This window comes from Zonotrichia albicollis, chromosome 6 (assembly GCF_047830755.1).
Source record: "Zonotrichia albicollis isolate bZonAlb1 chromosome 6, bZonAlb1.hap1, whole genome shotgun sequence".
Lineage (NCBI taxonomy): Eukaryota > Metazoa > Chordata > Aves > Passeriformes > Passerellidae > Zonotrichia > Zonotrichia albicollis.
Window position 1 is genome coordinate 38329680 of NC_133824.1, and position 13354 is coordinate 38343033.

A 13354-nucleotide genomic window follows, 5' to 3' on the forward strand; every position below is an offset into this window, starting at 1 on the left:
GCAGAAGTTAAGGCAAGTACCCAGGAGGTTCTAAACTGGCCTCGCCATTCCCTGCCAGCTCTCCTCCCTTCATCCCACTCCTGCAAAGCCATGCGAGGCCACTCAGCCGTGGAGAGGGCGCCGGTGTTTTCCCGGGAGCATCCCTCGCACAGGGCTGCTGCTTAGCACAGAAGTATGCGGGCTGTGGCTCAAGTGAGGTAATGGGAGGATGAGGCAATGTGCCAGTCAGGGCTTGATCCTGCGTTATAGGGTGTTTCATGGAGAACACTTTTAACAAGCAGATCTGACGCCTTAAAAAAAAAAAAAAAAAAAAAAAAAACCAAAAAAGCCGCTCCATCTGGAGTTCTCTGTAACGTGTTGCCTGCGGCAATGGAAACGGCAACGTGAGCCGCAGGAGCCGAGAGCCGTGGTTGCGGACGGCCCGAGCCGGAGGGCCGGGCCGAGCGGGCCGAGAGCGGCCGGCCGGGGGGAGGCGGCCCGGGCTGGGGTGGGCCGGGCCGGCCGCGCCCCCCTCCCGCCCTCCGGAGGGTTTCTGCCGTCCCTCCCCGCTGCTCCCTCCGCGCAGCGCGGCAGGTCGGGGCGTGCGGCGGCGCCGAGCAGTGGCGGCCCAGGGTGAGGCGGAGCGCCCGAAATGGCGGCACCGGTGGGACGGGGAGGCGGGGGCGCCGCGGCCCGGGGGAGCGGGGCCGGGGAAGGGGCTGGGGAGGCTGCACGGTGGAGCCGGGCACGGCGCGGCCCCGGGCCCCGTGTGCGGCAGCGGGGCCCGGCGCTCCGTCCGTCCCTGCCGGCACCTGGCACCCGTGGGGACCTGGCCGCGGCCACCCGACCCCGGCTCACCGCAGCCCCGCTTTGCGGCCCCTCCAGCGCCCTGGGCATTGCAGGGGCTTGGCCCTTGTACGCTGTTTTGGTTTGGTTTCTTTTCCTTAGAAAAGTGTTTTAACCTGTTGCGGGTGATGTCATAAACTTTGCACAGCCCGCGGAATTAGTAAAGGTGTTCTGAATGTTGCCATACATCTTGTAAAAGGATTATTATCCCCCTCCGCCTTTTGTTCAGGTAAATTTCCCTGTTGCACAAATAAAGAGTTGGCCTTTATGCTGGGCTTGCAGGACCCTTGTAGGCGGAGGAGGGGGAGAACGAGCGCTTGTTTACCGCACAGTCCCGCCGATTTTTTGTTCCCTTCTTTTTCTGGAAGCTGCATCAGATGGGGAGCTGGTGGCAATGGGTTATTTCTGCACCGTGGTGTTGCTTGCCATGAGGCATCTTTACTAGTAGCTTCTTCTTCCTGTCCTCTCGTGAAGAACATAAACTGCGGGAATTTTTTTATTTTTAAAGTCTGACTTTCCCTGAGGGCTTTTGTAATCAACTTGTTGCAGTATCCTGTTGAGTTTTAGCGGTGGCATGGCTTTATTTCAGGCTACTCGATAGCGTCCTTTAAATTCTGCCCTGCTTCACTTCCTTTGCCCTCCTAGAGTGCTTCCTTGGCTTTCTCTGAGTGATGCCCTCTAGAAGAAGGGTTGCTTGAAATAGCATCACCCAACAGTTTTGAAAGATGTCTCCTTTGAGAAGAGACGTTTCCTTTGTGACATGCACGTCCAATGCCAAGGTTCTTAGGGAAGCTTTGGGTGTGATGGATGGTCTTACCAGCTGGTATTGTGGAGGCTGAAGAGTCAAAGTCTCTTAGCGTGCCACCAGTAGGACAAAGATCCATCCCAGTTCTCCTGCCAAGGGACTGTCTGTGGTGGAGGGAGCAGAGTGAGCTGTTGCTGAGCTCATGGTAACTAGAAAAGCCAGTGCAGAAGTTTCAGTGCATTTATATTCTCTGAAGCATTTTGTGTGCCTGGGACAGGCAGTTCCCAGTCTGTGGATTGTTGGAAGCTGGGGTAGCATCACTTGTGCTTTATGCATCTGGTGGCAGGTCCCTGTCACAGGCACAGGGCTGGCTCGCACAGGTGGGCTCGGGTTTGCTGCGGCTGCTCTGGTGCCAGCACTTCTGTGTCAGATGCCCTTGCTGGCAGCTTGAGCTGTGAGCTGGAGGAGGTGGCAGCTTTTGAGCTCCTCCATGTAATTCACCTCAGATCACATCCTTGCTCTGTGGTTTGCTGATGAGGTCTTTGAGTTCCCAGCCTGTATTTACTTCTGGTCATATGCCGTATTTCTGCAGAAAGTGTGCTTCATTCCAAACTGTTGCTTGTGTTCATTGCCCTGTGGCTTCTGCAGTGGAGGAGAATGACTCCCCCAGTTGCCTGCTAGAAGTCCTGGCACTCCCTGCTGTGTGCTGGCTTCAGGGATCAATGAGAAGATGCCTTTTCTGAGTGCTTGAAATAATGTCCCATATGTGACACTTCATTTTACTCTGGAGTCTAAGGTGGTTAATCCCTCTTGTGGTACATTTTGTGAGAGTTGAACCAGTTTTATTTCTCCTAACTCAAAGCAGGTGTGTTAAAGGGGTTTTATTTGCTGCTTGCAGTGCAGCATCCGAAAGTTTCTCTCTTTGGGTGTGATACATTCTTCAATAAGGGGGTGGAAGAAAGCTGCTGGTATTCCCTGTCAAGCAAAAATGCTTGGTGGGAGTGGCTGTGAAGGGCTCTCTTTTCCCTTAGGAACTTTCCAGCAGGCCTATCATTCCCAGCAAATAAAACTTGTATCCTGACTTGAACTGTTTCCATCACACATGCACAGAAGGCAACAACTCCCTAGCTCTTGAGACAGTCCTGAGAGGGTTGATTAGAGAGCTGTGTCTTTTCTAATCAGGTTATCCCACAGGCAAATTCACTTGTTCCCTCTACACAGTTTGGCTTCTTAGCTCAGGAATGCGTTGAACTGTTGGTTATGGATGGAAGGAGATGTGTGTTTACGTGTGTTTGTTTGTGTAACATCTTTTATCACCATGTGTGATAGTCTGCTTGTGGCAGACTATCCTGTCTGGCATTTCCAGGTAATTTGATCATTTATAAAGCAATCATGCTGTCCCTCTGTTCTTCTTGTGCCTTCTAAGGCAGAGGCTTAGAAAGAAAATGTTTGACAGCTTCTGAAAAACAAAAAGGGTAGCTGTGCTTTTTCATGTCCCAGGTTACCATTGCTATCCCCAGTGGCCTCATCAGCCTTGTTCCTTAAGTCTCCTGAGGGGATGTTCTACCCCTCAACTCTACTTTCTGCTCTTGAGCTCAGCCCTGGGTTATCTCCAGCTCTCCCTGGGTACGTGCACTGACAGCTGAGGTCATGGAAAGCCTGAGGGAGGGGTGCTCCTGAAAATGACAGCTCATCTCAGCTTCTCTGGCTTTGAGGAACAGGAGCCTGAGTCTCCTTTGTTGTTTAAAAACCTTCAAGATCCTAAGGGTACACACCAGGTCTCCTTCTGTCTCATTCACTCATCCTGCCTTTCAGACACTGAATGTGGTTTTTCTTTGCCACAGCAGAGCTGAAATGAAATAAAGTGTCACTGTAAAACCATCCCATTTTCCCATCCTTTTTTGTACGTGCATTTTGACAGAGCTTTTCCCCAGGATGGTCACCATCTTCCCAGTCTGTGAGAAATGTGCTTTTCCCTGCTACCCTGTGTCTGAAGCCAGGGTGTGGAGGGAGAAATGAGGAATGGCAGGTGTGTGGAATGGGGATGAGGTGTTCTGTCAGTTCTGTGGAGAGTGCCTCATTCCATCCCTCTGTGAGATCTCAGGATTTGAGTCTTGGGATGCAGGGCCCCCGAGACCACTCTTGGGGGGCCCGGGAGTCTTAGAATGTTGCCAGAAGTGTCTGGTGGCAAGACTTTGACCCTACACGGGAGACGACACCTTTATGAAGATAAGAAGGCCTCACCGGGGTGAAGAGTAGAAAGATTAGCTAATTAGAGGGTGAGAAACAAAGTTTAGGATTTATGTACAGAGAAGTTTAGAGGAGTAAGATGGAGGAATTGAAGTGTGTCCTGCCCTCCTTCTTCTTCCTCCTCTCCTCCATCTTCTTTGGCCACGGTGGCACCTTTAGATTAGTTATTACTAAGAGTACACCGAGTTATAACAATAGATAGTATTGGGGAAAAATGATAAATATTGTATACGTAGCAAGGAGTATAAAGATACGTGGCAGTCCGTGAGACGGCACAGTGTGCCCATGGCTGACTGCTGAGCAGATCTTTGTTAAGCTGAAAGAACATATTTTAGATAAACAATTAATAAACATAAAACCAGAAAGAAGAACTGAAGCCTCTTCTCGTCCTTCGACACGCGGGCTGCCCCAAGGCCACCCCGGGCCTTCCAGGCCCCTCAAACAGCCGAGATAAACCGGACATCCCTCCCCACAGCACAGGAGCTGTTGGCTGCCAGGCCCTCTTGGCAGGGATCTGCCCTATAGTAGCAGCACTGCTGATGGGCATCTCCCTTCAGTGCTCCTTTCTGTCCTGCCTGCCAGACTCCTCTGGGTGTGATCTCACAGCCTGGGATCCTGGGGAATGGATTTAGGGAGTCCTACTGAGTCCTGTGTCCTGGCTGCTGGCAGTCATAAAACCCTTGGCAAAATGAGCAGGAGGGTGATAACTGTTTTCCACTCCTGGAATTTCATGGCTGAGTAAGAGATATGTTTTGGGGTCTGGGCCTTCGGGTATGACCAGCTTGGTCCATGTTTCTAGCCTGAATTTCTTGTGCTGGTCGGGCAGTTATGACTCCAGTCCAAGCTGGAAAACTGCTGTGCAGCTCTGTATGGCCAGAGTGCAGTAAGCTCAACATGGCACTGAAAGTGTGTCCTTAGAAGGATGCAAGCATGAATTGATGCCATGACATGCCAGCTGGGCTTTCCATGGTGTTACATATATATATATGTGTGTGTGTGTGTGTATTTCATGCATGCTGTTGAAGCCAGTAGTGGTAGGACATTATTGGAGGCAGGATACCAGTTTAGTGGGATAAGGAAGGACATCAGGAATTCTGTTCTGCAACAGTTGAGGGAGGGTCCTTGGCAGCTGTTTAAATTCGTTTGGATGCTGATGTACAGGCACTGTCTGCAGGGTGCAGCCAAGCAAATACACACTGTGTAGCTCTGATGGACATTGCATTGCCTGCATCCCTGTCGGCTGCCATGGAGCTACCTTTCCTTCCTGCTGAGGTGAGTGCATCCCAGAGAGGAAGTGTGGAGGATGTGGGGTGTGGCATGGCCTCTTAAGAGAGGTGGAAATGAGATGTGTGGGAGGTGCAAGAGAGGATGTTGCTCAGACCCACAGGTTGTTCCTGGCGGCGGTAATGAGGCTTTATAAAGAAAAGCCGAGGCAGAAGTCGGCAACATAAAATGTTTGGCATTGACCATTGTTTCTTATCTGTGGCTGGTGCCAGATTTGGATACAAAAGGAGCAAAGTTCACTTGTTCAACCCAGGTTTTCTTTGCTTTTATAAGAAAGAAAGTAGCAGTGGGGAGCTGAGGCAGTGGGAAGAGTTGTAAGGGTGAGTGCCTGTGCTTTGGTGGAATCTGTCCTTGTAGCTGTGATGTGGAAGATGGATGCTCTTAAGGCATGGTGGGGTTGGGCTGAAATTTGCAGCATGTTTCCCAGATGTCTCTGTCACTGCAGGAGAGGGGGAGATTTAAAGGAAGATACACCCCTTGGAGATAGTGGGGAGGAATATCTGCTGTGCTGTACAAATGGACAAGGTGAAAACATGTCTGATACCTCACCCTGGAACACTTCTGCTCCTATGGGGAAAAAGTGTACAGGAGAAAGATCAAGCAGATGATTACTGTTTTGCACTATTGGCATTGCATAGTGGAATAACAGGTGTGTTTTAGAGTCTGGGCTGCATTTGAATCTTGCTGATCTTGCTGGACTGTCCAGTCCCAGCCAGAAAAGTGCTGTACGGCTCTATAGGTGCATCTCAGACAGCAGTGCAATCAGCTCAACACAGACTGAAAGTAGTCCTTGGCAGCTCTTTCAGTACAAGCATATGATTTACCAGCATAGCTGGAGGATGAACAATGGACTAATTGGCTCATTCACTAATGAAATTCAGTTAAAACTGGGACCAAGAGTGGTTTGGGCTAGGAATTACTGTGGGAGGTAGGAATTAGTGTGGGAGAGGTTTCTGTTTTGTCTGGAGTGAGTGGCTGACCTGTTATCTGCTAGAGGAGCAGCCACAATGCCTCTGTGGTTTTTAGGGAGTACTCTGACCCTCACTGTCCATCACGGTGCAACAATAAAGAAAATAAGGAGGAAGGATGGTTTTGGTGAAATTTATCTCCTGTCAGAGCCAAGTGGCAGATGGCAGCCATGGTGACATTTCTGACATGCCAGGCAGTGAGCAGGACTTTTGTAGTGTCTAACAAGGCAGGCGTGAGTCATGGCTTGTGAATGTCAGTATTTCTCCTTAGCTTTGGTGGTATCCAGAATGGAGGAATTCATATCCCACATCTCACCCCCACACTGCCCTGGGAACAGAGATGGTTGGCTCCTTTTCTCCATGGTCAGTGCTGCATGCAGAGCTCCCAGGGACGTGATGGGGAGCTGTGTGTGCCATCCATCACAGGGATGTACAGTGAGTGCAGAAGCCAGGCACATGGACATGTGGGAGCAGGAGAGCATCTCCTGGTTCTGTGTCGGGTGCTGTGTGCAGGGAATGCGTGGATGGGAAAGTGTTGGCCTTTGTGCTTGTGGTTTTGGCTGTTGAAGCAGGGAAAGGGTGAGTCCAGTCCTGTGTGGAAGTACCACTTGCTGAAGAGTTGACCTGTGGTTGATTGCAGGTTCCCCCTTGTATGTGGAATTAGTCCTTTTCCATCTTTGCTGGGAGACTTGGCTAAAGGTGAGAGGTCTGCTGGAGTCTGCTGGAGGTGAGGAGACATCTGGTGTGGTCTCCAATGTGCCTTGTCCACTTGGAGGGTTTTTTAAAGGACATATTTCTTGTTATTGGGAGGATCTCCTCCTATATTTGGGGAGGAAGAACGGTCAGGGTGGTTCCTACACCTTTGAGTCCCAGTTGTTGGGGTTTTTTCCTCCTCCTAGGCAGGGAAGTTCGGCTGAGCTCATGTTTGAGGAATGAGGCTGTGCTCAGCCTCAGAAACGGGCTCTGGAGAGACAAACAAAAGCCTGTTCTGTCCATTGTGCACCCCACAGGGCTCACCTCTGGTGTGTGCAGTGTGTCTGAGACAGGAGGAAAAAAGGGAGCTTAAATCACTATGCTTGGACCGGACAAGATCTCGTCATTGCTGACTTCAACGGGCTGTTTGCCCTCAGGCACTGTGGAACCGTGCAGTGCATCCTTCTCACAGGTGTGCTGCTAAAAGCCTGGAGGAGGGAAAAGCAGGCAGTGGAGAGGAAAACCTCTGCTTTCACTGGTGTCCTGAGCTTTACTTTGCCTGCAACTGTCTCCATGTGGAAGAGAACCCCCTTGTAGGAAAAAGGGTTTTATTGTTTGCCACTTCATGGAGAATTGTAACAATCTTTTAAGAAAAAAAGAAGGGAGGGGGAAGCCAGCTTAGATGGGAGGAGTGATAGTAGCCAAAATAAATTCTTGTAGTTACATCAATGTGATTCTTATCAATAACACATTTACAAGGGGATAAGTGGGAAACTGATTTCCCTCTGTATGAGGGCACAACGGCTGTGGATCATCAGTATCCTCATAATTTTTGACACTGATTACCATGTGTGGCCAGCTCTGGTCCCCTCTCCCTGCATTTTCCTGCCCTGGACTGTCAGAAGTAGAACACTCTTTTCGCTCAGGTGAGTAATAGGAGGGAAATTTTCTGTGCTAGAATTGACCTGGTTATCTCCACCATGGATTTTAGGGTTTTTTGAAATTCTTCAAAAGCAAGAGACAAGTTTTGTTTTCTGGGTTCCTCTATCCTTGCCTGTGCTAGAGGAACCTCATTTTCACAGTGGGCATTTAGTATTGAAGATAGTGACTTGGTTTCTTCAGAAACTTTTGACTGTGTTGTTCTTGGATTTTCTCTTGGGTATGTTTTGCTTTTAATACTTAAAGACTTGCTGAGAGTCTTAAGCTACAAGTGAGCTTGCTTTTCTCCTCCTGCTCACTAATGGCATTGGGTGAATTGAAAGATGGATAATGAGTCTGCCCAGCAACGGAGAGCAAAGTGCTCTGCTGCTTTTGCTGAGCTCAGAGAAGTCTGGATGCTGGGGATGCGCCAGTTATGTTTTTAGAGGCTCCTGAGGGAACAAAGTATGGCTTCTCCCAACTCCTGAGATATTCTTGAGTCTTCTTGTTATTTGAGGGTTGTTCCACGGTAGAATGTGCTACTGTAGAATATAGAGTGGACTGTTTCTAGACTTTAAATGTTAAGCTTTAAAATAACAGGAGATCAGATGAGATGATAATGGTTCCTCCTGACTTGAAAATTGACCTCTAAGGTGGATGGGGTGGTTGTGGGGAGGATTAAGTTTCAAAGTAATTTTAGGCTTTCCTTTGTTGAAGCTTCTTCATTGAGTCCCAAGTTAACAGGAGGGTGGTTTGGTGGAGAAATCCCCTTCAGCATTTTCCTGTTTCCTTTGAAGTCCAGCTGTTTTGTGCTGGCATCTGTTAGAACCCTTTCCCACTTTCTTTTCCTTGCCAGCTCTAAATGAAGTGGGTGATTACACTGTCATGGTTTAACCCCAGCCAGCAATTATGTGCCATGGAGCCACCCCTCCCTCATGCCTCTGCCCTGATGGGATGGGGTGAATAATCAGTAAAATAATATAATTAGAAGTTATGGACTGTGATAAGAGCAATTTATCAACTGAACCAATGTAAAATATAATGACAGTAGTAATAATTTTAATAATACCAATAGTAGTAAAGGAGAGTGAGAGAGGAATAAACCCCAAGAAACACAAATGATGCGCAACACTACTCTGTAGCCTGTCCCCCAGCAGTGATGAGCAGCTCCAGGCCAGCTCCCCCAGTTTATATTCTGAGCCTGACATTTTGTGGCATGGAACATCCCTTTGGCCAGTTTGGATCTGCTGTCCTGGCCATGGTGTTTTCCTTCCTGTGCACCTCTCTAATGGCAGAGCGTGGGAAAGGGACAAGTAGAGTAAGCACTGCTTAGCAACAACCAAAACATGTTTGTTATCAACATTGTTCTCATAGTAAATCCAAACCACAGCACTGCACCGGCTACTGAGGGGAGCACGGACTCTATCCCAGCCCAAACCAGGACGTACGTACACTGAGACAGACTGGCCAGAGTTGCTGTGCTGATTATGACGGCTCTGTTCCCTTCACGGAGAGCTGCCCTTTGCCTGCGCCTTTGCTCGAAGCTGCAGAGAGGAGCAGAGCGAGCCCAGCTCCCCGGGCACAGCCAGTGTTTCAGGGCAGCCGTGGCTGCCGTGGGCTCAGGGATTTCTTTGGAGCGCAGTGGTGCGTGCCCTGGAAGCAGGGCGTTCTTTGCAGCCCGTCTCCTGCTGCCAGCCCTGGGGCAGGGCCAGCCAGCGATTGCCTGGAGCCAGCCCTTGCCTCCCGTTGTTTATCCACATGCTGCTGCTTCCCGGTCAAGTTTGCAGGCTGCTCCAAAAACAGCTGCGTAAATGGTTTTGGTGGAGTCATTAAAACGTGCTGCACAAGGGCAGGGCGCAAGGGGGAGGAATGTTTTATTTTTGGCTGGGAGTTGTTTAATTTTACTGGAAGAACGATCCTTTTCAAGGCAGCCTTATGCAGCGTTGATTGAGCATTGTTTCCAGCACTGCTCCTATAGCAACCTGAGAGAGACAGTGCCTATGAACTTCGACTTACAGCTCTGGGAAATGAAATGTTATTTAATTGCCCTTGACTGTGCTTGATATTTGATCTGACTCTAATAAAGTGATTTTAGCTGTGGAGAGGAATATAACTCCTCAAATCGTTCAGTGACCACTTCAGAACACCTCCAGAGACAATGTTACTGGGGATATGTATGAGGACTGATGGACAGAAGAGATTTCTTGTCCATTCCTGGTGCTGCTGTTAGAAAAGTGGGTATTTTTAGATGTGAGTGTTCCCACATGAGGATATTCTATGTAGAAAGGGGGGCTCCTGAAGTTGTCACTGGCATCTGTGGCTGCCACGATGAGGTGGGAGCTGCTGTTGCCCCGTTCTGTGTCTGCACGATGTTCCCTTTTCTGTCTGTGTGCCAGGGCACTGCAAAGTGCATCATCCCATTCCTGGTGCAGCAGGTACCTGCTCCACTGCTGGCGTGCTCAGGTTTGCTCTGGCATGGCTGGCACTAGCCTTGAGCTAATCAGCAACAGGTCTGAAGCAGTAAGAGTGTTAACCTTGGTTTCCACTGCCAAATCCCTTGTCAACTGCTTTTAAAATATTATTTTAGTGGAGTTCACTCTGAGGCAGGCTGCCTGGGAAAGATGTGTGGGATGACTCCAGAGACTTGCTTTCCTTCTTTGCACCACAGAAAGTGAAAACAGGAACAACTCACTCAAAACAAAACAAGTTTTGTACAAAAGCTAAATCTGGTGTGGATTTTTGTGCACCTCTTGCTTTGTGCTGTTTGCAGTCAGGTGTCTTGGGCACAGGCAAGGCAGTGAGTGCTAACAAGTAACTTGAAAACTTTATGGTTTATAGCTTTGTGTTGTGCATTGGTCTTCCAGGAGACAGGACGGCTTGGCTGCTGAAGGATGGATGTTGAGGAGGGCAAATTCACCCCTTCTCTCTGCTGGGAGAGGCACTTAATCTCTCTGTGCTCCTGTTATAACCTGCTCTCTTTTTTCTTTATTGGGATGCTTTGAGCAGGCAGAGGATATTTCAGGCAGTAAGATTATAGAACACTGTGTGATTGAGAGGCTAGAGATGTACCTTGTGGTAGCACACAAATTGCCTGCTCTCTCTTCCAAATACTGCTGCATAAGTTTTTAACAGTGGGATTTTAAGCCCTGTGATTTGTTTGTGAGTTTGGTGCAGTGAAGATGACAATCTGCCTTGGGATATGCACCTGACACTGTGGGGAGGTAGAAAATCTACTGGCTTTTAGCTGAGCACCTTTTCAATGTACAGATTTATAGGCAACAAAACTGCACTGAGGCTGCAGCCAAATTTTGAGCGACTGTGTAGTAGCTACAATGCAGCACGTGTTCTTTGGTTAGTCTTTGCCCTCAGCACAAACCACTGTGTAAAAACCCAGCTTTTTGCAGAGAGTGAAAAAATGGTTATCACTGCTACATTATTTGGAGAGTGCTTTGAATAGGCTTTGTGGAGGCTGGGAGGATTTCTATCTTCCCAGGACTTTCAGTGCTTATTGACTTGGTTCTAGTACTGGCATGGCTACAGGGCAGGGAGGTTTTTTGAGCTCTCTCTGAAAACACTGAGAACCCAGTGGCTTTGCTTCTGAGCACTGGGCTCAAAATGAATGGGATGAATAGGAAGATAATGAATAGGAAGGGATCAGGCAGAAAGCTGATTCGGCACAAAATGTTTTGTTTAGAAATGTGGTTTAATGCTACTAGTAAATTCTCCAGTGCAGACAAAGCCCTGCTTAAAAATAAAAAAAAAAAAAAAAAGGGAAAAGAAAACCCCAAACAATGCCCATGAGCAGAGTTGGGAAAACAGAATTTAAAATATCAGTGTGGGTACAGTGAAGAGTTTGCCTTGTCTGTGGGCTGACCCTGACCTATCTGAACTATTGCTCCTTGTTGTGTCAAACCCTCAGTTCTATGAGCTCTCTGCAAACACAGCCAGGCACTGATTTCTGCAGCTTCCAGTGGGAGAAAAGAGAAGGTTATTGTTCCTCTCCTCAGCTCAATGACGGGTGAAGTGGTTCCTGTGTATAAATAGCTTGAAGTGCTTTGGGATCCTTCGGGATAAAGGAGCCTTGTGGCATACAAGAGGAGGTTGTTTGACGCAGAAGGAGTTTCCCTTGGTCACACAGTGGGTGCTGGTCTCTGCCTGCCTTCCAGCTCCTCATGGGGACTAGGTCCTTGGAGGGGCTGCTTGTTTCCCTGCTTTCCCACTTGTGGGAGCAGGAGACATGGGCTTTGTGCTCTCAGGTTGTGGCTGACTGAATGTTTTGTCAGGGAAGGGCTTTTTGTTTGCTTTGTAGTGAAACAGTGCTAGGGTACAGACACACGGTTCCAGGCACGCTCGCCCGCTCTTATCTTTCTCTCTTATGCTTTCTTTTCTCAATGGTTGTAAAATTGGTTTTATGCCAAGGTCCTTGTTATCCTCAGGGATCCTGCAGCCAGGCATTGCCTCACCCAGTTTGGCTAACCCCCTCATAAAACACTTAATTTGCAGGTATGTGGGTGGTGCTGAACATGTGAATCCCTGCTGAGTTTGAAATTTATGCTTGTTGTTATTTATGCTTCAGTAAGCCCCTCCCCTGGGGGAGTAAACAGTCTTGAAAATATGAGTGAAAGGTCTGAATGCTCTTCTCTGGAGAGACAGCCTTGTCTCAAAGAGCAGGTGACGGCTCAGGTGTATTAGGCATGCAGCTCCTCTCTGGATACTTGGCTCTTATCAAAATGAGCAGGAGTTTGGAGGCTGCATCTCTCTTGAGGGGTCTATTCAAAACACAGCACCTCGAGGCAGGGCAGAAGAAAGGAGGGATTTGGCAGGCATTCTGAGGGGTGACAGCAGGGCAGTTGTGTGCCCATGGAGATGTTGCTTTGACACAGGCTGTTGGTACGAGATCCTCCCAGACTCCCAGAATGGGAATGAATTTACCCTCTCTCAGTTCTTTGGAAAAGTGCTCTCTCAGTCAAGAGGTAGGGTCAAGCAGGGTCTGCCAAAGATGTCAAGGAGGAGGGATTTCGACCCAAATCTGTTCTGTGTGCCTGTCCCCCCCCTCCCCGCTGAATTTAAATGACAATTTAAATGACAGCTTTTCCTCCTTGGTTGATGCCTGACTTGTGTTTTGCATTCTCCCCAGTCCAAGGCACAAGTACTTTGACTTTGCAGCATGTTCCAAAATGCTGAGATGGAAAGCAAAGCTTTGAGCTTTGTGTCCTGGGTCAGCTTTCCCTTCTGAAAAGCCAGGAGTGTGGGAGCTGCATGAAGCAGATGAGTAAAGGGCAGGGCACTAGGGCTGGTCTTGGAGAGTTTGGGCCCAGCCTCAGGAGGATTAAGAACTATTGCTTGCCTTAGGTGACTGTGCCTTTTCTCCTCTCCCTAGTTCCTCATGAAGTTCCTTTATCTGACCTTTAATTAACAAACCCAAGAACTTTGTTTGGCCTGCTTTCCAGTGGTGCCAGAAATGGAATTTCTACTTGTTTATCTGAAGAGTTGTTTTTGTGGTCTAGAGGCTGTGTAGTAATGTGAATCAGCAAATTTCTGGCTCTTATTGGCATTATTTTTCATAGGGAATGGAAGCAGGGGTAATCCAAACTGGTTATGAAAGAAGGTGTGTTGTCCATACTGGGCTCGTTTGGGACCCTCTAGCTTAGAAAAACAGGGGAAAGAGAGG

The 13354-nt window shown here is 48.7% G+C and overlaps 1 protein-coding gene across 3 annotated transcripts in view; it reads left to right on the top strand.

The window, feature by feature from the left end:
- Positions 1 to 404: 404 nt before the first annotated feature.
- CD151 (CD151 molecule (Raph blood group)) overlaps positions 405 to 13354 on the top strand; it is a 32497-nt gene continuing 19547 nt past the window's right edge. Inside the window, exon 1 of one of the 3 annotated variants that reach the window (XM_074543275.1) lies at positions 405 to 612. The gene's annotated coding sequence lies outside the window, so the exon portion shown is untranslated. The remainder of the gene's footprint in view (positions 613 to 13354) is intronic. The other 2 variants (XM_074543274.1, XM_005491599.4) reach the window with 2 other exon arrangements.